Here is a 27555-nt window from a genome sequence, read left to right on the forward strand (position 1 = left end):
AGACATCAAGGACGCATACTTGCATATTCCCATTTGCCCCAGACACCAGTGCTTTATGTAACTTGCAATTGGGGACATACACGTGGGCACATGCATCAGTTTGTGATACTACCCTTTGGCCTGGCTTCAGCCTCATGAGTGCTCACCAAAGTGCTGGCTCCAGTTCTGAGACAGCGGGGGATCGCTATCATAGGTTACCTGGATGATCTTCTTCTGTGAGTGGAGTCAGACTCTGCACTGACAGACAATGTGGTGATCACTGCAGAAGTTCAGCTGGGTGTTGAACCTCCAGAAATACGTGTTGCTCCTGACCCAGCACTTGGAATACTTAGGGCTGATCCTCGATACTCAACTCGGTGCAGGATTAGGTTTTCCTCCCGCTGGACAAGCTTCAGGCTCCTCGCACTGCGGTGTGGTTGCTGCTGTCCCGCAAGTGGTCATCTCTGCATGTGGGTTCTGGGCCCCACAAGTGGACACTTCGATGCAGTTCCCTATGCCCAGTTTCAAACCCTGGCCCTGCAGAAGGAGATCTTATCCAGGTGGGACAGATCTCCATTGACCTTGGACAACTAGATCCACATGGGACGCTTGACCAAGGCCTCTCTTCTCTGGTGGCTACCGTCTCCTGCTCTCCGGGTTGGAAAGACTTTTCTCCCTCTCCGTTGGATAGTGATCATGACGGACGCCAGCCTAACTGGCTGGGGAGGTGTTCTGGGTCTTCAGTTGGCCCAGGGTATTTGGACGTCGGAGGAGTCTCACCTACCGAACAACATTCTGGAGCTATGTGCGATCGGACTACCTCTCTCCCATTGGACAGAGCTGCTGCGCAGGCATTTGGTCAGGATCTAGTCAGACAACGTCATGGCAGTGGCCTATGTCAATTACTAGGGAGGGACAAGGAGTTCAGCAGCAACACAGGAGGTGTCTCAGATTCTTTGGTGGATGGAACTTCATGTGCTGACTTTCTCTGCCGTCTACATTCCACGTTTAGAAAACTGGCAAGCAGACTACCTCAGCCTCCAGATGCTAGATCAGGGAGAGTGGTCCCTGAACCCGGAGGTGTCTCATTACATCTGTCAGTGGTGGGATCTGCTGGACTCCTGTCTCAACTGGAAGTTGCTGAGATTCGTGGCAAGAGTGAGGGATCCCTGGGCAGATGCATTGGATGCTCTTGTGGCGCTGTAGAGTCATTATCAACTCATTTATGCTTTTCCACCTTTCAAGCTTTTCCCTGTTCTACTACACAGGATAGAGGCCGAGGGGATACCAGTTATTCTAATAGCGCCGAATTGGCCTCGGCGACCCTGGTACGCCAACATGGTGAGGCTGGTCGCAGATGTCCCCTGGCGACTTCCGTTGCTCGAGTATCTCCTGTCTCAAGGGCCAACATTCCACCGTGCTTTGCCATCTCTGGCTTTGACGGCTTGGGTATTGAAAGCCAGATGCTGAGGGACAGGGGGCTGCCGGCTTCTGTGATTCCCACTATGTTAAAGGCTCGTAAAGCCACTTCCTGGAGGATCTGTCATTGCACCTGGAAGGCTTACATTTCATATTGCAGGGCCATGGGTTGGCACCTACGCTCCTTTTCTGTATCTTGGATCCTGGCTTTTCTACAATGGGGTGTTGATCAGAAATCAGCCTTGAGCACTATTAAGGGCCAAGTATCTGCTCTTGTGATCTTTTTTCAATATCCCTTGGCTATGCACTCTTTAGTTTGTACCTTTATTCAGGGGGTTCGACATGTTGTTTCCCCTGTGTGTCCGCTGTTGGTGCCATGGGACCTAAACCTAGTTCTCTCGGTCCTTCAGAAACCACCATTTGAGAACATTAGGGATCTCCCCTTGCTCACGCTCTCTCAGAAGGTCGTCTTTCTGGTCACTTTCACCTCTGCTTATCTGGTGTCTGACCTGGCAGCCATGTCTTGTCAGTCTCCCTATCTGGTTCTCCACAAGGATAAGGTGGTTCTTCGTCTGCCTCCCTCTTTTCTTCCAAAGGTCCGAAGGCCTTTCACCTAAATGAGGACATTGTCCTCCCTTTCAGAGGTCGGATTCGCTCTTTGTGATTGTGGATGGTTTGCCAAAGGGTCTGGTGGCTTCTTCAGCCATTATTTCTCATTGGTTCAGGCAGACATTTGTCCAGGCTTATGCATTAGGGGTCGGGTGCCTCCTTTCCCTGTCATGGCACACTCTACCAGGGCGATTAGTACTTCCTGGGAGTTCCGACATCAAGCGTCCATGTCTTAAGTTTGCAGGTCTGCTACCTGGTTGCCTGTGCACACTTTTACCAAGTTTTACAAAGTTGATGTTCTGGCATCTTTGGATGCATCCTTTGGCTGCAAAGTTGTGCAGGCAGTTGTCTGAGGTTTCTGGGGCCTTTTTTTGGGGGGGGGGTTCCTTTTGGTGGTTGTGTGGTTTTTTTTAGTTCCCACCCGTTGTTGTGACACTGCTTTGGGACGTCCGTACAGTCAAGATTGTGAAGGCTGTGTCATCAATGAACGAAAGAGAAAACAGGATTTTTTTGTTACTCACCGTGCACCCCCCATGTTTGTACTGCTTTGTGGCGTACTGAGCTGCCTATCACAGATTGGGGGCTTACCACCCATTAGGACTGCGCATAGGGGGTGCTGTGCTTGTCCTTTTTTTCTGCCGAGTCCTACACCTGAAGGTGGCGATATAACCCTACGGTCAAGATTGTAAAGGCTGTGCCCGTCAATGAACTCAGAGAAAGACATTTTATGGTGAGTAACAAAACAATCCTGTTTTCTTCATAAATTTAGGCCAAATGTATTCTGCTACATGTCTTTCATAAAAAAAAAAACAAAAACAATAAATGTATATTAATTGGCTTGTAAACACAGGGCTGTCTGCTGTGATTGGCTACAGCCAATCAGCAGATCTCACACATAAATCATTGGCGGGGACCTGCTGCCAAAATTCCGCTGTAGCTAGTGACAGTGGGGGTTAACAGCATGCACGTGCATTTGTACCCCTAACCCAGAACAGGCTGCATGACGTACATGTACATGATTCAGCCTGCCCATGCTGCCTGCCCACCGTAAATGTATGGGTGGGCAGATGAGAAGTGGTTAATTGCACATGGATATGTCATTTCAAATGGCCCTTTATTTAAAGCAGAACTAAAGGAAAAACTTTTTTTTTTCATTTTTGATAGCTTAAAAGAGGGATATAACCCGTCGGGGGGGGGGGGGGGGGTCATATTCCATATTCCACTTTCCTATTCCATATTCAAAACAGGAAGTGAGAGGAAATCCTTTCAAAATGAGGGATTCCCTAATGTCGCCAGAGCTAGTGTCTCCATTGGAAGGTTTATCATCTATTACTGTTTTGGGGAAAACCCAAAATGTGGGATTCTCTTTTACTTTTGAGGATAATGGTAAATATGACAAATGGAGATGGAAAAGCTCCCTAACGGGAGTCACAGACAGCAGACCTGACAAGTGTTCTAATCCATCTCCACTCTATCCAAAACTAAAAAAATAAAAGTTTTGCCCTTAGTTATGCTGAACATTAAGCTTTTTTTTTTTTTGCATAGCTACATTGGTCCTCTTGGACCAATGGAAATATTCATTTTCCATGCCTTGCTGATCCCTTTGAAAATGGAGAATCCATGTAGTATCCGCTACTGCTCACTGCTGCCTGGTAACCATAGGGTGTTCCCCGCTAGTGACAAGCATCATTCAGAGAACACTTGCAAAGCATTACCTGACTGGATGAGGCAGAGTTTGAGACATCACTGACCCTTTTGCACCTCATTAAATCAGAGACCACTTTGCATTTACTGAGAAAAATACAAAGCATTCTCAAATTTGTTCATGCCAAGTGGGCAACCTCCTGTGTATACACTAAGAAGCAGGGCAGCCACTCAGAACAGACCCAAGAGTAGTGACGACTACTACAGTGAATCTCTACTTCCACAAGGATCCTCCAGGTATGTAATATGTATAATTACGTTGGCCCACGTTGGACCAATGTAAGTATGCAGAAAAAAAAAACATACCTGTAATTCGCTGCCAGAGCCGCTTTTGCATTTTTTGCACACATGCTTAAAAATCATTTTAGGCTTAAAGATTACACAAAACCCCCAAACATTATATATTTTCTGAAAGCAGACACCTTAAAGAATCAAATAGTGGTAGCTATAATTTTTTATGTCACACAATATTACCGCAAAGGTTTCGGAAACTCAAAAGTTCAGTAAAAAACACACTAAAGTGAATTTCAGGGTAAACAAACACAATAAATTACCCAATTTGTTGTTAAAATATAAAAGATGAGGTTGCGCCGAGTAAATAGATACCCAATATGCCAAACCTTATATTTTTGTACGGCTATAAAATGGCGACAAACCTCAGTATCCTATATTTTCTATAGGTGACGTTTCCAAAGCCCCCTATAGGGGTTTTTTTGATCTGCTCTCCTCTCTCCCCTCCACTTGCCAGCACCCGGGACATGGCGGGAGCATGCATGCAGGGGGTCACCCGTACAGCCGCTTGATTGCTTCCACCTGACATGCAGAAGTCTGCCTGTCAGTTTTATATAAAAATGTTAATACCTCTGCGCTCAGGATAAACTTGATATAAAGTGACCAATCAATTTTAAATATATAACTCAGCGACTGCATTAAACATAAATATGATACCGATCCTCAGAAAACAATATATAATGTCCCAATATATAAAATTCATTTCATCAGATGAAACCAGTCCTTTAAATTCAATAAGTAATGTTCCAATCAGTGCAAAAAAGTGCCAGTGCTCAAATGATAATAAAGTGCTCCACTTGACAGTGCTCCTGTGCCCCACATGGACTTACACTCACCCTGTATTATTGAACACCTATCTCTAGTATGGTCAACAGCACTTGTTATATTGTTACATAGATAGTCTGGCTGAAAAAAGACAAAAGTCTGTCCAGTTCAACCATAAAAAAAAAGGTTATAATCCTACACCCACAGTTGATCCAGAGGAAGGAAAAAAACCCAGCAAAGCATGATGCAATTTGCTCCTGCAGGTGAAAAAAACTCCTTCCTAATCTCCCAAGAGGCAATCAGACATTCCCTGGATCACGCTTACCTATAAATGTTAGTAACCAGTTATATTACGTGTATCCAAGAAACAATCCAGGCCTTTTTAAAGCAATCCACTGAGCTGGCCAGAACTAACTCTTGAGGAAGTCTATTCCACATTTTCACAGCTCTTACTGTGAAGAAACCTTTCTCTATTTGGAGATTACATTTCTTTTCCTCCAGACGTAATGAGTGGCCCCTTGTCCTCTGTGATGACCTCAGGATGAATAACTCTACACCGAGTTCACTATATGAACCACTGATGTATTTATACATGTTGATCATATCCCCTGTTAACCGTTTGCCTACAGGGCACTTATACCACCTTCCTGCCCAGGCCAATTTCCAGCTCTCAGCGCTTTGAATGACAATTGCGCAGTCATGCAACACTGTCATGTAACCAGTGCCCTGGTGATCAGTTTACATGTTCCCTCCATGGAATGCCGATTACCGGCTCTCCTCTCGAGCTGTCAGCGTGACAGCTCATGAGGAGAGAAATGCCGATAACTGGCATTTCCCTGTTTACATGTGATCAGCTGTGATTGGACACAGCTGATCACATGACTGAGCCGACATCTTCGGCTCTTTCCGTAGATAGGTGATCCGCTATGTCTGAGCGCTCCCTGAGCTACGCATGCGTGGTGAGAATGGGAGGACGTCATATGACATCCTCCCAGAACAAGAGAACCACCTTGCGCCCGTCATTGGACTATATGGCAGGCGGGAGGTGGTTAATCTCCTCTTCTCAAGAGAGAATAAATTCAGTTCCTCTAATCTTTCCTCATAGCTGAGCTCCTCCATGCCTCTTGTCAGTTTGGTTGCCCTTCTCTGTACTTTTTCCGGTTCCCCAATGTTCTTTTTGTGAATTGGTGCCTAAAATTGAACTGCATATTCCAGATAAGGTTTACTAATAATTTGTACAGAGGTAGAATGAAATATCTCTCTCTCTGGAGTCTATACGTTTTTTAATACAAGAGAGGATTTTGCTCCCAGAACGCCCAGATCCTTCTCCACCATTGATTTTCCCAGTTGTACTCCCCCTAGTATGTATAATGCATGCATATTCTTAGCCCCAAATGCATAATCTTACATTTATCAACATTACACCTCATCTGCCACATAGTTGCCCAATTAAACAGTGCATTGAGGTCGGCTTGTAAGTTGGAGACATCCTGTAAGGACGTTATTCTACTGCACAGCTTGGTGTCATCTGCAAAGACTGAAATGGTATTTTTAATCCCAGACCCTATATTGTTTATAAATATATTAAAACATAAGGGTTCCAACACTGAATTTTGGGGTACACCACTAACAACCCTAGACCATTCAGAGTATGAATCATTAACCACTACTCTCTGAATATGATCTTTTAGCTACTTTTCTATTCATTTACATATGGATTTTTCCAAGCCTATAGACTACCTTACACATTAGCCGTGTGTGGGGAACTGTGTCAAACGCTTTTGCAAAATCCAAGTATACCACGTCCACTGCCACCCCTCTGTCCAAGGTTTTGCTCACCTCCTCATACAAATCGGATTTGTTTGACAACTTCTGTCTTTCATGAATCCATGCTGTCCCAACTATAGAAGTTAAACTAACAGATCTATAATTACTTGGTAAAGATTTTGACCACTTTTTAAATATAGACACCACATTGGCCATACGCAATCCAGTGGTACTATGCCAGTCATTAAAGAGTCCCTCAAAATGAGAAACAATAGCTTTAAAATGACAGAGCTCAGTTCTTTAACCCCTTGACGCCGACGTAACACAAATATGCGGCCTCACGGACCTGGGCTTTTTTCCGTGGGGCCGCATATTTGTGTACCTCGCGCTCGGCGCGCTCCCAGCACCAAGATCGCGGTGTCACTGAGAGCCCCGGGTCCCGTTCTAACGATCGGGACCCGGGACTCCCGATTCCAGGTCACGTGATCGCTGTGATAGCCTCTGATTGGCTATCACAGTGATCAATCACTGTGCAGCCCGGCCCCCTTGTTTTCTCTCTCTCTATGAATGGAGAAGAGAGATACATTGTATCTCTCGAACTCCTGACATAGAGAGATAAAAAAAAAGTTTGTAAAAAAAAAAAAAAAAAGATAAATAAATATTAAAAAATAAAAGAAAAAATAAAGAAAAATACCTAGATCAAGGTTTGATCTAGTTCAGTACCAGGGTTAGTGTTTGGGTCAAGGTCAGGGTCAAAGGTCAGGGTCAAGGGCAAAGGTCAGGGTCAAAGGTCAGGATTTAAAAAAAATTGGCATCAGTGTCAGTTAGTGTTAATGTCAATGTCAGTGACAGTGTGTTTTATGTAAAAAAAAAATAAAAAAAAGACAAAAACAAAATGCGCACTGTTGTTTCTGGACTGTACTACGGGTACAAACAACAAATAACATACACATATATGGTATTGCTGCGATCGTCAAGAACTGGAGAATGTATTTTGGGTTGTTCTTTGGTGGTAGGTTATGGTCGTAACAAGAAACACACAGTTAAATTAAAAAAAATGATTTTTTTTACTATTTTGGCCCAGTTTTCCTTTAATAATAAAAAAAAAATTAGGAGCTATCCATGACCATTTACCACCAAATGAAAGCCCAATTTGTCCTGAAAAAAACAAGGTATAATCCACCTGGATGTACAAAGTAGTTGTGATGATATATACGGTTTTACTAACACGTCAACGTTGCAGAATTGTGCTTAGGCATTTAGATTTGTTTTACCCTTAGGCGTGAAAGGGATAAGGATCCGTGGGTGTATGCCATTCGGTCCAGGTGCTTTATTCACCTTTCTTCTGTCTAAATATTTCTGGATTATATCAATTGTGAGCCAAAATGGATCATCTGGATCTGTGTCAATACCATGCCCATTATGGACAAGAGCTCCCCCATGCTCCTTTGTATACACAGAGCTGAAGAAGATATTTAATAAATTTGCCTTCTCTTTGTCCCCAGTCACCCACTCTATTATTTTGTAAAAGGCCTACATGCTCGGACCGGACCTTTTTACTATTAATATATTTGAAGAATTTTTGGGGGTTTGTCCTGCTATTTTAGCAATCTGTCGTTCATTTTCAATTTGTGTGGCCTTTATTTCCTGTTTGCATATTCTGTTATATTCTTTGAAATGTTTAAATAATTATAGCGTTCCTTCATTTTCATATTTAATAAAAGCTCTTTTCTTATTATCTATAGCTTTTTTAACTTTGGCCGTAAGCCACATAGGTTTGATTTTTAGACTTTTAAACTTGCTGCCCATGGGAAAATATTTTGCAGTATGTTCACATACAGTCTTTTTGAAGAACTCCCATTTCTGCATTGTGCCCATTGATGCCAATATTCCCTCCCAGTCCAAGTCTTGGAAAGCAGTTCTCAGCCTTGGAAAATTAACTTTCTTAAAGTTGAGCGTGTTTATTTTTCCCATATGTGCTTGATGTTTACAGCTAACAATAAATGAAATCATGTTATGGTCACTGCTACCTAGATGTTCTTTTATATAGACATTCGTAATAAGCTCTGCATGGTTTGAGATTACCAGGTCCAGCAGAGCATCATTCCTAGTTGGGGCCTCTATGAACTGTACCATAAAATTGTCCTGTAGTAGGTTTATATATTTTTGCCCTCTACCCTTGTGGGGTAAACCCCTAAATGATCCACTCCGGTGATCTTTCAAAGCCGTGCAAGCTGGGAAGGCAAGAATTCTCAAATAAGAAGAGACGGCCCCATAGCGTAAAACCACATACAAATTTTATTGAGTAGACATATCAGATTCATGCACATAAAACAGTGCCCTATGGACTGACACCCAGTATGTTCAGCTCGTGTATGGGTTGCAAGATGGCCGCTATGCACGTTCGACGCTGGAACTCCAGATGCGCTTCACTGCCCAGAAACCATGTGACTAGAAGTGTATCACTAAGCCTCGACATGTTTCAACCTAATTGGTCATCCTTAGGAACTTCCGGTTCCTCTTCCCACACCAGCTGTCACATTTTAAAATCGGCTTGGCCTATACAGCTGTGTCATTCATTCACAGCAATCTGCAAATAAGAAAACTGTAAGTCCAATTTGCAACCACGACAGACATCTTTCAGTTCTCAGTGAAGAGGGTGTTGATGAGAGCCTTCGTAGTTCATTCACAAGCTCTGCACTCTATTACTGTCACACACTTCATTCACTAGAAATAGCTAGCTGATCCTGCCAGTCCATCTTCTACAGAAGAACTGTGCTTCCGTGGTCACTTTGGAGCCGAGGGCTTTCTTTTTGGTACAGGTTGCTGTTCTGATGCATGGTGTGACTGTATCTTCTGTTTACTCACCATTCCTCATCTCTGCCCTGCTCAACATTGTTATATGACAGCAGCTCCCAGCTGGATCCTTGCTATCAAACCCATAGAGCTGCAGAGTTTCCTGTCTTCCTGTCATAATGAACTGCCCAGCTGCCTCACAAACTGGACTTTTCATCTGCATTTGATACAGTTGACCACCCCCTCCTCCTCAAAAAATTCCTTTGGTCTCCATGACTATACTCTTTGTTGAATCTCATCCTACCTATCCCACTGCACCCTCAATGTCACTTACAATTCCACTTCCTCCTAGGGTTGCCATCTCTTTCCTTTAAAACCAAACACTTATTAATTACACAGGTTCTGTGGCTGATTAAGTTGGTAATTAAACTCAGTTAGTACCTTATCTAAATTAATTTAGCCTCAGAACCTGTGTATTAATTGAGGTGGCAACCCTTCTTCCTCCTCTTCTCTTCATTTCTCTGTCGGAGTCCCCTAAGTTTCTGTTCTTGGACCACTCCTATTCGTGGTCTACACCTCCTCCCTGGGTCAGCTAATAGCCTCCCATGACTTTCTTTATCATTTCTATACTGATGAAACCCAAATCTGTCTCTCTACCCCTCAGCTCACAACATCAGTCTCTTCACGCATCACTAACTTACTGACTGACCTATCAGTCTGGAGGTCATACCACTTCCTCAAACGCAATCTATTCAAAACCGAGCTCACAATATTCCCACCCCCCGTGCCCCTTCACCTGACTTCTCTGTCAAGATCAGTGGCACAACCATCAACCCATGCACCCCATTCCATGGTGCTAGGTGTAATCCTGGACTCTGAACACTCCTTTTGGCCCACATTCAATCACTGTCCAAAGCTTGCCACCTCAACCTCCGCAACATTTCCAAAACCTAATGACACCAAAAGCTTATAATTCACTCTCTTGCCATCTTTCACCTCAGCTACTGCAACTCTCTGCTCATTAGATACCTTTACATAGGCTATCTCCCCTCTCAGTCCATCATGAATGCTGCTGCCAGATTTGTACACTTTACCAACCATTCAGTGTCTCCTACCCCTCTCTGCCAATCCCTTCATTGGCTGCCACCCACCCAACAAATTAAATTCAAAATACAAACGATAACTTACAAAGCCATACACAACTCTGCTCCCAGCTACATCACTAACCTAGTCTCAGAATAACTAATCGTTCACTTTGTTGCTCCCAAGACTTCCTGTTATATATCTCCCTTGTACCTCCTACCATGTGCGCCTACAGGACTTTTCTTGAGGATCTCCCATCTTATGGAACTCTGTACCCCAATCTATCTGAGTATCTCCTACTCTGTCTTATTTTAGACAATACCTGAAAACCGTTCTCTTCAGAGAAGCCTATCCCACGTCCACCTAACAACTGTATTTCCACTTTCTCCATCAGCTCATCCCCCACTGTTATTACCTTTGGTATGACTTGACCCTCCCATTTAGATTGTAAGCTCTAATGAGCAGCGTCCTCTAATTTCTCCTGTATTGAATTGTATTGCAACTGTACTGTATGCCCTCATGTTGTAAAGCACTGCGCAAACTGTTGGCGCTATATAAATCCTGTCTAATAATAGTAAACACTAAGTAGCTATTTAAAGCATAATGTACCCTTAAAAACTGACAAAAACACTCTAATTTCTCCTTCCTTGATTACTTCAATATATTTTGTAGAAATGGAGAAAGTTAATTGAAATCTTCCATTTTTTTTAAATTTAGTGAAAATTAGATTTCTACATTTTGTTCATCTATACTAATTTGTTTGTTTTTGTAATAAAAAAAGCCTTTGGAAAGCAACTGTACATATGGCTAGTATAAGGTCTAATAAAATGGATTTTATAAAAGAGTAATTTTCACTTCAGAAATAAGTTTGGGCTCAGAGGGATTCCAAAAATGTCTCATGAATCGAACGTGAAGGTGATCACAGCCTGGGGGAAAGCTACCCTTACTTTAGTTTATCAGCTATAATTTGTTAACAGAATGGATTTCTATTTTTTTTAAAGTACCCTGGATTATTGTTATGTGACCTGATTTTTTGTACTGGTACTTCCCAGTTCTTCTCACTAAGCACTTGCTTGAACCCTTTCTCGATCCAGGACAGAGAGGCAGCAGTAGCAGCCATTGACTCCAGTTGCTTTCAATCTAATCTTATGGGGGGGGGGGCTAGCTGCACTGTGTGTGTCTATGGATGCATACAGCCTGGCTAGGGAGAGCACCTGGACCTGCTTGCCCCCATAGCATGCTGTGGTGGCACACAGAGAGAAAGAGGAGCAGAGAGCACCAGCAAACTATCCTATAGAACCACTTTAAACCAAGCTTCTTGCTGAACTGAGTTAATCTACAGTGGCTGATCTGCCAGGGCCAACCAAACCCATAATTTACCAGTTGGTAAAAACATCCTTTGGGCTCTGCATACATTCATTTTTTGGCTTCATTTATAGTAATGTTTCCCAGCATGGTCAATATTTACCCTCAAGTTTCAATGGGACATGATTGCAGGGCAGTAAATGTCTGGGGATCAGCAGGTATTCAGTAAATAATGAAAGGCTGAATGTGGTCAATTGATCTCTTGAGGTCTCTGTAGCACTCCACTACAGTTCCTAGTCCAGAAGGTGAGGTGTCTAGCGGTAAGACGGTTTTAGCTAGGACTTGATGATCAGCAGCCAGTGAGAAAGGCTTGAGTTGTCTCTCTTAATTGTGTGTTGTTACTGGCCTCATTTACTGTAACAGCATGTTTTGTGTTGTGTGTCTGTGGCCTGACTCACTCCTCTTCCAGGAATGAGCTTATGTTTTCTTCCAGAAATGAGCTTATTCCCATATTGCATACTTTTTTGCAAGAGCCAATGAGTACACCCTTCCAAAACTGTGTTGGAGAGCCTGTGAGTGCAGGAACCCCAAACTCTACTGGACAGCCACTGAGTACACTCATCTCAAACTTTGTTGGAGAGCCAGTAATAGCGATACCAAAAAGTCAGCATTGTGACAACTATAATGGCAGCTGCTGATCTCAAGAGGTTGCCAGTATTTACATGAATAATATTATTTGTAATACTGTTATTTAAAGTAATATTTATGAAAATAGATTTTATGTATAGGGTAAGATGAACATAATGAAACTTCATGAAGGGGTTGACAGGGACTCCTGATTTATAGAAAGCATGTGGTCCATCCAAAATGTTAAATTTTGCTGCTGACCTGTGGACAGGAAGCAGTAGGAATCTCCCTTTTATTGAATGGAATGGAGTGCAGGGGATTATTAGATTGGATTTCCCTTCCCTCTCATATCATTGCCCTAATGCTAATGTACAGTATTCCATATCACTGTAAATGCCAAACAGTAAAGTAGCATAGTTCCTAATTAGGGCACTGACATTACGGAAAGTGAAAGGACAAATTTCTGCATATCCAAAATAAGCACAGGGCTTTCAGGAGTAATGTTCAGCCACCAAAACTCATGATGCTGACTGTTAGTAGGACCCAAGTGTCTAATAAACTATACTATACTGTCACCCTGCCTGACATTCTTGCCAGGTCCTCAATGTTTCCCCCTCTATGCTCAAATTGTCAATTTTTGGTGAAATAGTGTACTATGTACCAGGGGCGGACTGACAACTCATGGGGTCCCGGGCAATAGGGGATCATGGGGCCCCTGTGTCCTTGCTCAAACTCAAAAAAAGTCTATGAAAAAGGTACCAGGAGCATCTCATGGGGCCCCCTACTGACCCCGGGCTCTCGGGCACTGCCCGAGTTTCCAAATGGTCAGTCCGCCCCTGCTATGTGCTTACAGTTCACCCATTCTAGGTCCTTACCTAGAATCACACTGGTAACAGGATAGGTTTTCACTGTGTGCTACTCTTCTGCTCATTGGTTCTAGGTGTACTGGCATGGACTGGTCCACTCCAATCATTCTGCCTCCAGCCTCAGAAACGTCTTGAATGGCTCTGATGTCTGATCTTTTTACTGTAATATTGAGGTTTTCTCTTGACTGGGGTGTGGTAGGGGACATAAACTTGGCCTGGGGATGTGGGAGAACTTTCTCTGAAGATCTTGTACTTCTTGACATTGAACAAATGTGGGATCCCAACCAAGTCAATTTCAATGCTCCCCTGATGTCAACAATGAGGGGTGGCCATAATCTATTCCCCAAGTCAATCAGTAAGGGTTGGCTTGGGGACCAAACACCAAAGACTGCTTTACTAGCTCACTAAAAACTAGGTAGATAGTTACCATCATTGCCTCGGTAAGTTTGTTCCTGCCACACCAAATCTGCCAAGTTTCCCTCATCACTAGTCATATATTTAGAAAAAAAAATACTAACGTGCATTTTGATTAAATGTTTTATTCAGTTTACAAGAAAATTACTAGTTCTGGATCTCTCAGTGCAGAATTCATTCCAAAGCTCTAGTCAAATATCCATATTGTCATTTGATTAGCTAATCATCTGTTTTGTGAGGTGTGAATGTGTTTTTACACTTTTAAGACAGTGTTAACTATGAAACTATAGATAACAACAGAGATTAATTATCTGTTGCAGAAATCCCACACCTTTTGGTTATCAAAAAAGAAAGAGAGGTTATGGCTGCCTACAGGTGTGATACTTGATTAAAAGGATTTTTTATTTAAATGGCGCCTTTAAAAGACGTAAACTTGACATTGCGCCTTTCATATTTTTTCATTAAATATTTGATCTACAATTCAAAATTTTGAAATATATTGGCAAAATCTTTCAAGCGGTATTTATTTTGATGAATATGGCAATGGTTATATTGTTTCTTTTTTTTTCTTATGTTCTGTTTCCCCAGTAAGAAATACCTGCTTTGTCTCTCAGCAACAATCCAGATCCAGATGTGCACAGGAAAACGACAACTGGAGAATGAAAGTTTAAAGTTGATCGGTAGCTGAGAAGTAACACAGTTCTAGTTTAATCCAGAACTCCTGCTAGGCATCTAGTTTAAAGTCATACTAAAAGCTCTGATTTTTTTTAAAAATAACAAACATGCCATACTTACCTGCTCTGTGGAATTGTTTTGCACAGAGCAGCCCCAATCCACCTCTTCTCAGGTCCCCTGCCAGCACTCCTGGCTCCTCCCCCCTGCTAAGTGCCCCCAGAGCAAGCTGCTGAGAGGACACACCAAATGTGTCTTGGCTCCACCCCCCACTCCCCCTCACTGGCTGTGATTGACAGCAGCTGGAGCCAATGGCTTCTGGGGCTGTGTCTCAGTCAATGAAGAAAGAGGGACCTGAGAGAGCCACTGCTCTCTTGCACATTGCTAGATCGAGATAGGGCTTAGGTAAATTTTCTTTTTTTTGGGGTGGGCATATATAGAATGCATGAAGGTAAAAAACCTCCAGCCTTTTGAACCACTTGAACAGTTAAAATATTTGATATTATTATTATTCTTCATTTTTAAGCATCAACATATTACATTCTGCACATTACATAGTAGAAGGGTGAAAATACAGACTCCAGGCAAAGCAAGTAAAGGATATGGTGCATAAATAAGTATAGAACCTCACTCATTTAATGTGATACTAATCTCTGGTTCAAACTGGCCAGTGTCACAACAGTTTGATAACACAGTTTGTGGGCTTCCTTTTCTCAGTGCCACACTGCATTGTCTTAAATGTTTATCAAAATGTCAAAACAGAATGCACAAAAAACACTTCAAGGCCAAAACTTCACATTTCCTGAATTCCCTCCCAGCCCCCTGTACCTCTAGTTATTTCCAAAATATTCAGAATATAGACTTTAGGCGTATGGTTGGTAGAAATGACTGCAAATAAAGAGAGTTCAGTGCAGTTTATTAGCCATGATAAAATTAACAGCCATTTGGGTAATACATGCATGCAGAAACATATGACTCTACACTACAGGGCTCAGTGGGAGCAGCACATCAATTGGACAAGTTGGCATTAAAAGGCATGTCCTCTTCATTCCTCGGGGCACTTAGCACCAATATTTTAGGACTACTGCTAAAACAGCCTTTTCTTCCTCTTCCTAATCTTCTGTCAATCCCACATATTTGGAAGAGGTTTGGCGTGCTGGAGGTAAGAATGTAACCTTATCAAAAAAGAGAACATCAAAGTATATTATCTCATGGAAAAAAGCCTACAAAATATTGTACTGACTTTATGCACAGTACTTAGGCAGTTTTACTAGACCATTTTTTTAAATGCTTTATTTAAAAGCATTATGTATTGACAACAGGTATTCCGACTTCAAAATTACAAGTTGCATCACAAGTACATAATAGGGTCAAATACCATAACATACTCATACATGAGCAGAGAACACTTATCGAACATAAGTTACAATGAAAAAAGGTGGAGATAAGTAAAATAGAAAAGAAACTCAACAGGGAGCACAGACCAAAGTACACCTAACAGGGAGATACCAGGAATCATTTATAAAGAAAAATAAAAAATAACATTAAACTGTAAATATTTTACATAGTAAAAGCCATACATATTGTGCAGACTCAATTAACCATAAGTAAACATTTTTTTAGATCACAATTTCAGAAGGAAAGGCCAGACATGCTTTATTGAGAAATCAAAATTAGACTGTACTGTGCAAGGTCTGGACAGTGGTCCAACCTGGACAACCAATACTCCATCAGGTCCTCACTTCGATGAGTGAATCATATACTTTAGGTGTCATTTTTATTTGCAGATGCAGAACCTGTTTGCCCCTTCTAGCTGTGCATGTATACCTCGACCTCTCCCTTCAAGTCTGCCTGATATAAATACAGGAGACTCCCTAACTTTATTAGCAGCTGTGGCAACAGTTGGGTTGAGGATGTGGTGTTTTGGTGCTCCTAACAGTGTGGCGACTTGGTGCACTAAACTGTATTGCACAATTGTGCAATCATATGCTGCAAAAAAGACCCTAGATAAATTGTATTAAAATAAAATATAACCTAAAAAAAATGAAAACCCAAAATAATAAATCTGAACAGTAAACTAAACGCAAGTCTTCTTTTTCAAATCTAACTGAAAATTAAAGAGAATTAAAAAAGCTCAAAAAATTCTATAAGAATAGCGCCAAAATGTACCTTACAATATAACCAAACTAAAAAAAGCTGCAAACCTAACCCAAAAAAGGTGCAAAATAAAGATAAACATAGGAACGCGCTTATAAAATAATCATAATATCTCCCACTGTGAATAAATCAAACAAAACGTCCATCACATCATAAATAAAATGTAAATTATATCTCAATAAAATTCATAAAAATAAGAAATGTGTGTAAAAAAATTCCAAAGGAAATTCGTGATGATCATAAATAAATGTGAAAATCCGTGTTCAACAAATTCACCGTGATTGAATCCACCACCAAATAAAATGAATAAACTCACCAGAGCTATAATGAAAGTTGTGATGATAATAGGATCAATTCACAAGACCTCATTGGACTCAGCCTAAAACCATATTTTCAGAGTTAGGGATCTGTATCCTGGTGTGTTAGCTTTGTAAAGTATTACATCATATTAAACAAAAAAAAAAAAATATTTCTCTTTCTGCTGGCTGTATGCCTCTATGTGGAAGTACAGAGGTGGGCTTTATTCCATGCTACACATATGCGTACAGCCAGCATACTGTAATGATTTTAGCACATTCACATTGCATGCACCCAGCACTGTGACTGCTTTGTCACTGACAGCTCCTGTTCACACAGTGAGAATAAGAGCTGGTGAGAAAGGTTCCTGTTCACATGATCACTCTGAAAGCTATTTACAGTGATCATATGATTAGGAGCCCATCCTAAAAGCCCCCAGAATGAAGATCTCCTTAAGGAAACCTTGCCCAGCCAGTAGAAAAAGTGGTAAAAAAGTTGATTTCATTCACCCAGTTCAGATCTCACACCTATACACCCCCTATGGACTAGAGAAATGTTTACATTTCTGCTATGGGTCTATTGATTTGGCAATAACTTTATTTATTTAGTCATTATTTAAGAAAACATAGTATTGCATATACCATTTTTTATCACATACAAAGTTTTCTGGGCGATATTGTCTTCCAAAAATATTTTTATTTTCCGTGAAACGTATAAAGACAGCGTTAGTTTAAAAATAGTGTTATTGTAGAGAAAAGTATACATTAAGGTGTCCTTTTATCATGCAGCGGTAAATGACCGCTGCTCGGTTCTCCTGCATTCTCAAAGGAGAGAGTTCTCCTCTGAATGCCTTTTTATGAAGCGGTGTAGATCGCTTCTCCGAATGAAGAGAGAAGCGATCTACAAACACTTTGAACGCTGGAAAATGGCTGCTGTTACTGTAATCTCACGAGATTACAGTAAGAGATCAGTCAAACACCATTTTCTAAGTAGTGGTAAATTACCGCTGCTTCGTTTGCAGTTCCTCCGATTCTCCAGCTCTGGGCTGGAGAATCTGGAGGGAGAACACAGATCGCCAGTGAAGGGCTGACATCGCTCCTTCATACACTGGCAACCTGTGTGCTGAGATGATCAGCGGAGAACATGTTCTCCACTGATCATCTCTGTTTCCTAAACCACTAATGATCGAAGATCAGCAACGATCCGTAGGATTGCTTCTGATCTCTGTTTCATAAAAGGACACCTTAATTCAATAATTGTCCCATTTTAAATAACACAGACATTTTGATTCTGGTACAAAATACTGCAATGATTTGTTTTTCACAAATGAAATAAAGGCTTTTTTCCTGCAATTCTGCACATTTTTAATGTAATACTGAAAAAAATAACAAATGCAACCAATAAAAATGAACTATTATTAGTTAGAAAAAACAAATAAATTTTATCTTCCTGCTAATTTTTTAAGAGGAGAAGAGCAAAGAGGAATTAAAGTGGTTGTAAAGCCTGAATGTTTTTGGCCTTCATGCATTTTATGCAAAAAAAACTTCAGTATGCAACTCCCCCCGCAGCCCCCCAATACTTACCCGAACCCGATCTTGATTCAGCAATGTGTGCAAGAACAGCTGCTGTCCCATCTCTCTGCCTCCTCATTGGCTCAGAGACAGCAGTGGGAGCCATTGTCTCCTGCTGCTGTCAATCATTGGTGGGGTGTCTTGTAAACACACAGAGAGGGGCTTGTGAATGAGCACGCACGAGTGCCCCCTTTGCAAGTGGCTTGCTCTTGGGGCACTCAGCAGGGGGGAGGGGCTCAGAGCAGCAGAGTGTCCCAAGAAGAGGAGGTCAGGACTGTTTTGTGGAAAACCCTTACACAGAGCAGGTAAGTATAACATGTTTGTTATTTTTTTTAAAAAATAGGCCTTTAATATCACTTTAATTAGGGCTGATTATTGTACACTAAAGACTAATAAGGGGTTAAATAACAGGTTTTATTTAAAAAAAAAACAAAAAAAACTTTTTTTTACTTGTCAGGTTGCTTTATCTGATATTTTATGCAGATCTAAGCTCATCCCCTTGCTCTGAAAATAAATGATACAGAGTAAAAGTAACAATGTTACCTTGTGTCTTTCTATATCTGGTCTGAACAGTGGTTATAAACACTGTGTCATATAGTCTGTTTTTTGACAGCAAATGAAATAAAGGCTTTTTTCCTGCAATTCTGCACATTTTTAATGTAATACTGAAAAAAATAACAAATGCAACCAATAAAAATGAACTATTATTAGTTAGAAAAAACAAATAAATTTTATCTTCCTGCTAATTTTTTAAGAGGAGAAGAGCAAAGAGGAATTAAAGTGGTTGTAAAGCCTGAATGTTTTTGGCCTTCATGCATTTTATGCAAAAAAAAACTTCAGTATGCAACTCCCCCCGCAGCCCCCCAATACTTACCCGAACCCGATCTTGATTCAGCAATGTGTGCAAGAACAGCTGCTGTCCCATCTCTCTGCCTCCTCATTTGCTCAGAGACAGCAGTGGGAGCCATTGTCTCCTGCTGCTGTCAATCACAGCCAGTGAAAAGGGAGCATTGGTGGGGTGTCTTGTAAACACACAGAGAGGGGCTTGTGAATGAGCACGCACGAGTGCCCCCTTTGCAAGTGGCTTGCTCTTGGGGCACTCAGCAGGGGGGAGGGGCTCAGAGCAGCAGAGTGTCCCAAGAAGAGGAGGTCAGGACTGTTTTGTGGAAAACCCTTACACAGAGCAGGTAAGTATAACATGTTTGTTATTTTTTTTTAAAAATAGGCCTTTAATATCACTTTAATTAGGGCTGATTATTGTACACTAAAGACTAATAAGGGGTTAAATAACAGGTTTTATTTAAAAAAAAAACAAAAAAAACTTTTTTTTACTTGTCAGGTTGCTTTATCTGATATTTTATGCAGATCTAAGCTCATCCCCTTGCTCTGAAAATAAATGATACAGAGTAAAAGTAACAATGTTACCTTGTGTCTTTCTATATCTGGTCTGAACAGTGGTTATAAACACTGTGTCATATAGTCTGTTTTTTGACAGCAGCAACTTTTCCAGCTATTGTATTTACAGCAGTGCGCACATCCTGTGCACTTTCATAGAGTTTTGTGGGTGTGTGTGTGGGTTTTGGTTGTGTGGTTGGTTCACACCAGAATCACACAGGAATGTTGTCTGTGTTCCTGTGTAATTCCTGCATGTTCTCCTGTAGTGCGATCTTGCAACCTATTCATTTGAATGGGCTGCTTAATGCACCGGAATGCAAAAAAAAGTAGTGCATGCACGACTTTTGAAAAACGTGCCACACCAAATCACATGGTTCTGTGGTACTTTGCAATCTGGTGCCCGCAAATGCATTGTGGAAGACTGCCTACTCTAAGTACTCCTTTCAGTATTCTAAAGTGCTGCGCAAACTGTTAGCATTATATAAAAATCCTGTATAATAATAATATAATAATAATAATTAATAGCCCCATTCTGAAAAAGCCCAGTGCCAGCTATAGATAAGTATTCTGTGTCAGAAAAGGCAAAGTCAAGCTATAAAGCCAATGAACAAGAAATGCACTGATCTGTAAGATGCTTCCTCTTCATAAGCTTTTATGCTTGATTCATGGACAGACATACAATGTGTACTTGGAATCTGATTTGAAAAAGATTTTGTGGAAGAAAAAAAAATAAAAAATAAATATATATATATAGATATATGTATAGTATATACTGTATACATATATATATTTATATATATATACACACACACAGGGCTTTTTTTCTCAAAGAATAGGTGCAGGAACTCCCCCTTTCTGCCTCCACTCTACCCACCTCCAAGCACCATCCCTTGGTTCCACCTCCTACCCACCAGATCCCCTAGCAGCAAGCATCAATAGACCCTCCAACACACCCCAGCACCCCTTGCCATTGCATACATCCAGTGCTGAAGGTGCTGGAACTGCATTCCCCCTTGTTCCCACTGAAAAAAAGCCCTGTACATACATACATTTGTTTTTGAGAGTTTAAAGTGGTATTAAAGGATAAGTTCACCTTTTTGGGCAAAATTTCACTTTTCATAATATATAGAAGCATTTTCCAAAGACATTTCTGGCACAGTCATCCCTGTTTTGCTTTTCTCTCACTTACCTCATCTACAGGACATTTAATATTTTGTCAGTTTTTTGTGTGAGATTTTGAAAGTATTTTCAGATTGCCTAATTTCCTGTAGATGATCTCTCAGCATTCACTTCCTGTAGGCCACTTCCCAGAATCCTTTACTTCCTTGTTGCATCACAGAAGATGATGTGATAGGGTGTGTTTTATTGGATATGTTTTATATCAGAAAGTAAAAAAAAAAATTTTTCCCAAAATGATTGGTCTTTTTTTTGTTTATAACGCAGAAAATAAAAAGCCCAGTGGTGATCAAATACCACCAAAATTTCTATTTGTGTGAAAAAAAATGATATACATTTTGTTTAGGTACAGTGTTGCATGACCACACAATTAGTAGTTAAAGGATAAGTTCACCTTTGGGAATATGTTACATGTTCCACCAGCTGTTCCCATAGCTGCAGCTGTACCTGCCCCCTCCCCCCCTCCCTCTGACAGATAGTATGGGGAGAAGTTTCCCAGTACTATCTGTTAGATTTGAAAACAGCGTGGCTGTGCGGGGTTCCGCCCACACGGTCACAGCACTCATTCACAGTGTGAATGAGTGCCCACAAATCCTGGCAGCCTTAGTGGCTGTGGGCTTGTAGTTTTCAATGAACTAAAATTGAACTACCAATGAACTACCATCTGACCTCGCAACGGCACTGCCCCCCACCACACCCAAGGCCCTGCCTACCGTAACCCCCCCATCACTGCATTCCTTCAGCCCTACTACCACTGAGGAAGTCACCAGAGTCTTCTCAGAAGCCCGCCTCACTACCTGCCCCCTGGACCCTATCCCCTCTCAACTCCTCCGGTCACCCCCCTCTTCCCTCATCCGCTCCCTTACCCACATCTTCAATCTCTCCCTCTCTACTGGCGTCTTCCCCTCCCCCCTTAAACATGTGCACATCACCCCCATACTCAAAAAGCCCTCCCTGGACCCCACTGACCTCAACAACCTCAGACCAATTTCCCTGCTGCCACTCACTTCCAAGCTCCTTGAGCGCTTGGTCTTCGATCGCCTAAGCGCCCACCTAACTGACAGCAACCTCCTTGACCCACTACAGTCCGGCTTCCGTTCCCTACACTCCACCGAAACTGCCCTCCTCAAAATCACCAACGATCTACTAACCGCCAAAGCCAAAGGCGACTACTCTGTCCTCCTTCTCCTAGACCTCTCCGCGGCCTTTGACACAGTCGACCACCCCCTCCTCCTTAATCAACTACTCTCCCTTGGCATCAAAGACACCGCTCTCTCTTGGTTCTCGTCCTATCTATCCCAACGCTCCTTCAGCGTTTCCTACAACGGTGCCACCTCCCCTTCCCTCCCCCTCTCTGTTGGGGTCCCCCAGGGCTCTGTCCTTGGACCCCTTCTCTTCTCCATCTACACCTCCTCCCTTGGCAAACTCATACACTCCCACGGCTTCTACGCTGATACCACCTCTACGCTGATGATACTCAAATCTACCTATCCACCCCTCACCTCACCCCCACATTCTCCGCCCGCATCACTCACCTCCTAAACGACATCTCTGACTGGATGTCGCTCCATTTCCTCAAGCTCAACCTCTCCAAAACCGAGCTTCTCGTCTTTCCCCCTTCCCGCGCCCCCCCCCCATCCTTTCCATCACTACCAACAACACCACTATCAATCCCGCCCAGCAAGCCAAGGTCCTTGGCGTCATTCTGGACTCAAACCTTTCCTTTCACCCTCATGTCAAATCACTTACAAACACATGCAGGCTCCACCTCCGGAACATCGCCAAGATACGCTCCTTCCTTACCCCAGACACCACTAAACTACTCGTACACTCCCTGATTATCTCACGCCTTGACTACTGCAACTCCCTCCTCACCGGCCTACCCCAGTGCAAACTCTCCCCGCTTCAGACCATCCTGAACTCAGCGGCCAGACTCATCCACCTCACCAGGCGCTCCACCTCTGCCACCCCCCTCTGCCTCTCCCTCCACTGGCTATCCATTGCCCAACGCATTAAATTCAAACTGCTCACTCTGACCTATAAGGCCATTCACAACACTGCCCCTAACTACCTCACCGACCTGATTCTCAGGTACCACCCTACCCGTACCCTTCGCTCTTCACAGGACCTCCTTCTATCTTGCTCCCTGGTCTCCTCCTCCCACGCACGACTGCAAGACTTCTCCAGGTCCTCCCCCATCCTCTGGAACTCACTACCCCAATCCATCAGACTGTCACCTTCCCTCCTCACCTTCAGGCGCTCCCTAAAAACCCACCTCTTCAGGGAAGCCTACCCCACCCTCACCTAACAGCCGCTGCCCTTCCCTCCTCCTACCACTTCATCCCCCACAGCCATTTCCTCCTGTACCTCTACCCCCTCCCTCCTAGATTGTAAGCTCGAAAGAGTAGGGCCCTCTTACCCCTTGTGTGCTGTTTGTTGTTACTGTACTGTTTCATGTATTGTCCCCCCCTATATTGTACAGCGCTGAGCAAACCCTTTGGCGCTATATAAACTCGATAAATAAATAAATAAATAACTACCACGGAGCTGTGGAGCGCCATAGTAGTTCATTGAAGCTTCCTGTCAGAATATTTGCTTGCTCGTACATCCCACATGGCAAGCAGATATTCTGACAGGTCTGCAGGAGACCTGCATAGCATCAGCGATCTACTGATCACTGGTGCAATGCTTTCCAGGCTCCTGCAGACAAAAATAATAAATGCACATTTTTTTACCTGCAAAAAATGTGTATTTATTATTTTTGTAAAAAAGGTGAACTTATATTTGAAAAGTAGCGCAGTGCAGTATAGCAAAAAATGCCCTGGTCATGAAGGGGGTAAAACATCCCGGGTCCGAAGTGGTTAAAATGGTACATTTGACATATTTTCTATTGTGAATAAAATATGGGTTTATGAGATTTACAAAGCATTGCATTCTGTTTTTTATGTAGATTATACACAGCGTCCCAACTTTTTTGGAATTAGGGTTGTTCCAGTAAATACAGTTTTTATTGAAATGAGCATCCAAATCTGGTAAATAAATTTTACATTTCCACATATTAAAATGTGCATGTTTTATTGTTTGGATTATTATGCCCATTTAGGTGACATATGGGGATAAAATATTTAGAATAATGTTATGGAGGGGGTTACTTAATTCCAAGTCTTCATTCCACACCAAGCATCATTGATTCCAAGTCTGCCAATGCTGTTTTTTTCTGTCAAAGGTTTCCACTGAAGAATCTAAATAAACAGTGTTAAATTGTTATATTCTATAGTGCAGATACATGCCTTGTACCAAAATAATATTAGCTCTGTTACCAAAATGCTGGAGCCACTGTACAGCTGTGTGGGCAGCTGAAGAGAAATCTCAGACTCACACTTAACACAAAATCAACTTCTGATGTCTTAATCAGAGATTCTGATGTATGTTAGCTAATTGCATTGCAGTCTTCATGTTCCAAATTTAAACTTGACACCTAGATAGAAACCTGAGAAACAGGATATCAGAAGGGAGGAAGAGAATCTTCCTGACACACTTGATATGATCTAAACACTTTCCTCCATCTTCTGAAGGTATTTAACTCTTAAACTGCCAGTAAACCTAAATTAAACCAATAACACATTTCACAAATGTGTATGTAAGGAATACCTTTTCATGCACAGAACATTAAATATTTAAATCTGTACATTAGTAATGCAGTTGTGCTTAACAAATTGTGTAATATAAATATGGAACGGTTAAGCCCCTGCCTTTTATGGCCCATATATTTCTTTGTGTAATGCATGTTACATGTGCTGCTGTGTCGCAGTGCCATTCATTCTTGCATTACAGTGTTACAAATTTTTTGACACATCCAATTTTCAGGGCGTTTTGGTGCATTGGCAGCTCATTTTTTCTTTGAGCTGCTTTAACGCAAAGCACGTTAACCCACAACACGTGTATGTTAATACACCACAAAAATGTAAATGGGTACTTAAAGTGGTACTAAACGGAACACTAGATAAATAACAAACTGTGCAGCGCTATAGACCACCAGGAATAAAAATAACACTTTCTACAAAATTATATTCCAAAATGAATGTGAATAATCTAGTGAAATGAATATACTCATAATCAACAAAATTACGCCATCAGGCATTAAATGCTTATAATCTTGAATATATAACATGCATATATAGATGAACATCAAATCAAGTGAAAAGTGCTGAGTGCCAATTAAATAGATTATTATTATTATTATTATTATACAGTATTTATAAAGCGCCAATAGTTCGCACAGCGCTGTACATTACAAAGGGGGACAGAACATGTGACAGAACAATACCAATACAATGCAAAACATGAGGGGATTGAGGGCCCTGCTCTTTCGAGCTTACAATCTAGGAGGGAGGGGATGGTGGCACAGGAGGAGATAGCTGTGGGGGATGGGGTGGTAGGAAGAGTGGAGGAGGTCGGCAAGTTAGCAGGGGGTGGGGTACGCTTACCTGAAGAGATGGGTGTTCAGGGTGCGCCTAAAGGAGAGGAGAGTAGGTGATAATCTGATGGGTTGGGGCAGGGAGTTCCAGAGGATGGGTGACACCCTGGAGAAGTCCTGGAGGCGGGCATGGGAGGAGGAGACCAGGGAACTAGAGAGAACTAGATAAACAGTTCATGTAAAAGAAAAAAGTCCAATAACTGTTATAGATAAAGGAACCAGTGGCATCAATCCAGCAGTGACACCTCTATGCACTCACCAGATAAAAACAAGCCCACAGTATTACTGCAATTTGTGATAGCCTCCTTCACTCATTCCTCTTGATGGACCCGATCAGAGGTAACCAGGGCCCACCTTAATAAAAATAGCTGCTCTGGTGTCCTGGGCCTGTCGCTCAGCATCCCTGCCATCCCTCTCCCGGGATCACAATCCTGCCTGTCATACAAGTGTATATTACACATACAAGTGCACCTATGACCAGTTATTTGTGACAATAACATTGTGTGGCCGGATTTCTGCCAGTCACAAGCTTGTGTCATGCCCCTCCAGCCTGTGTCTTAGAATAACAATGTCATGTACCTTACAGCAGAGTCTGATGTGTAGAGGGAGGCCTCTCTTAAAGCCCTGGCTCAAGGGCCACTGGTCATGAGGCAATAGCACAGTGGGGTACGAGTCCCTGTAAGGTATCCAGTCGACCATATAGATAGTAGCAGGTGCTTCACCAGAGATTTGTCAGATGGCCAAAACAGCAGGTGGTAGTTGCTTGACAAGATGACTGGTCATAGGTGCAGAAGAGGCTGGCAACACATAGCAGGTGAAGGACTAGCAGGGACCAGGAAAGTAGCATGCAGAGCTGACCAGACTGATAACTGAATGCATGGCCAGATGAGCCAGGTCAGCAACAGACGTTCAGGTATAAGCATGGACAGCAGGCTGGAGAATGGTTAAGGTACAAGTAGAAGTCAGCAACACTGGAGCAGGCAGATGAGCAGGAAACAAATCAGAATCCAGAGACAAGCCAAGGTCAGGGCAAGTAGCATTCAAGAATGGTCAGGGCAAGCCTGGTCAATCACAGGAGTCAAAACCAGGAACAGATGCAGAAACACAGGGAGATCTGTAGATCAGACAGCATCGACTAGTACAACTGCTGTACTTAATTAGTCCATTTGATGCCACTGTTAGTGGCAGGTGCGCGTGCACACATGCATGCGCCTGTGCATGCACATATGTGCATGTCTATGGACAGCCAAATGAGCACCTGCAGGCCCGGGTCTGTGCATCTGTATGTGTCTTGAACCTTCATCTGTACTGTGGCCAGTGCTTTCCTGACAAACAAGGAGATGAAGCCTCCATCAGTCAAGTTGTAATATCCCACCCTATAGTGTTTAGCTGGTTAGTGGGTATGGAGGAAGGGGGAGGCAATGGGCTGTCATTTGCCACTGTGTATATGCCCACATTCTGGCTCTATAGTCACATGGGTTGCTCAGATGTGAAAGGGAAGAAATCCTCAGGGTAGAAAATACACTGAAAACTGAGCATGTGCATAGAACTGGCAGAGAAGCCAGATACCAGGAAGAGCAACCAATTTTTTTTCTAGAATGCAGAAAACAAATCCCATAGCAACTGAGTGAATATGAACAGCATGTAATACAACATGTATTGATAGTTTTTAATGATGTGGGTTTAGTGACACTTTAAGGCTATTAGGCAGCCCACACACTAGTAATTTTTTTTCATTCAGCCAGAGGGCTGAATGAAGAATAATAACCCGATTGCCCCATCATTTAAGGTGGATGGGGGAAACACTCCTGCTGAGCAATTGTGTTCTGACAGCGAGGAGACTAGAATAGCAGGTGGAGCTGATCATGCAGAAATTTTCCAACAGGCTGCTGAACGAATTTTGATTCTTGTATGCCCAGCTTTATTCAGACCTTTCTTCCATGATTATACAATGTACTGTGTGTTTTTGATTTCTGAACTTCACTAATCAAACATAATGTAACCTTGTTAAAATCCCAAAACAAAGGTATATATTTCCCATGTATCTTGTTTTACCATATCCATTTAGTACTTCTTTAGCCTGAATCAGTAAGTCAAATTTCCCATGATGCAATAAGTGCTTCACCTGTTCTGTTCCCTATTATCCTTCAATCAGGATGATTTAGTAGTGTGGGTGGGCACAAAC

Source organism: Staurois parvus, unplaced genomic scaffold (genome assembly GCF_062004578.1).
Source record: "Staurois parvus isolate SC_StPar_1 unplaced genomic scaffold, SC_StPar_1.0 ptg000021l, whole genome shotgun sequence".
Lineage (NCBI taxonomy): Eukaryota > Metazoa > Chordata > Amphibia > Anura > Ranidae > Staurois > Staurois parvus.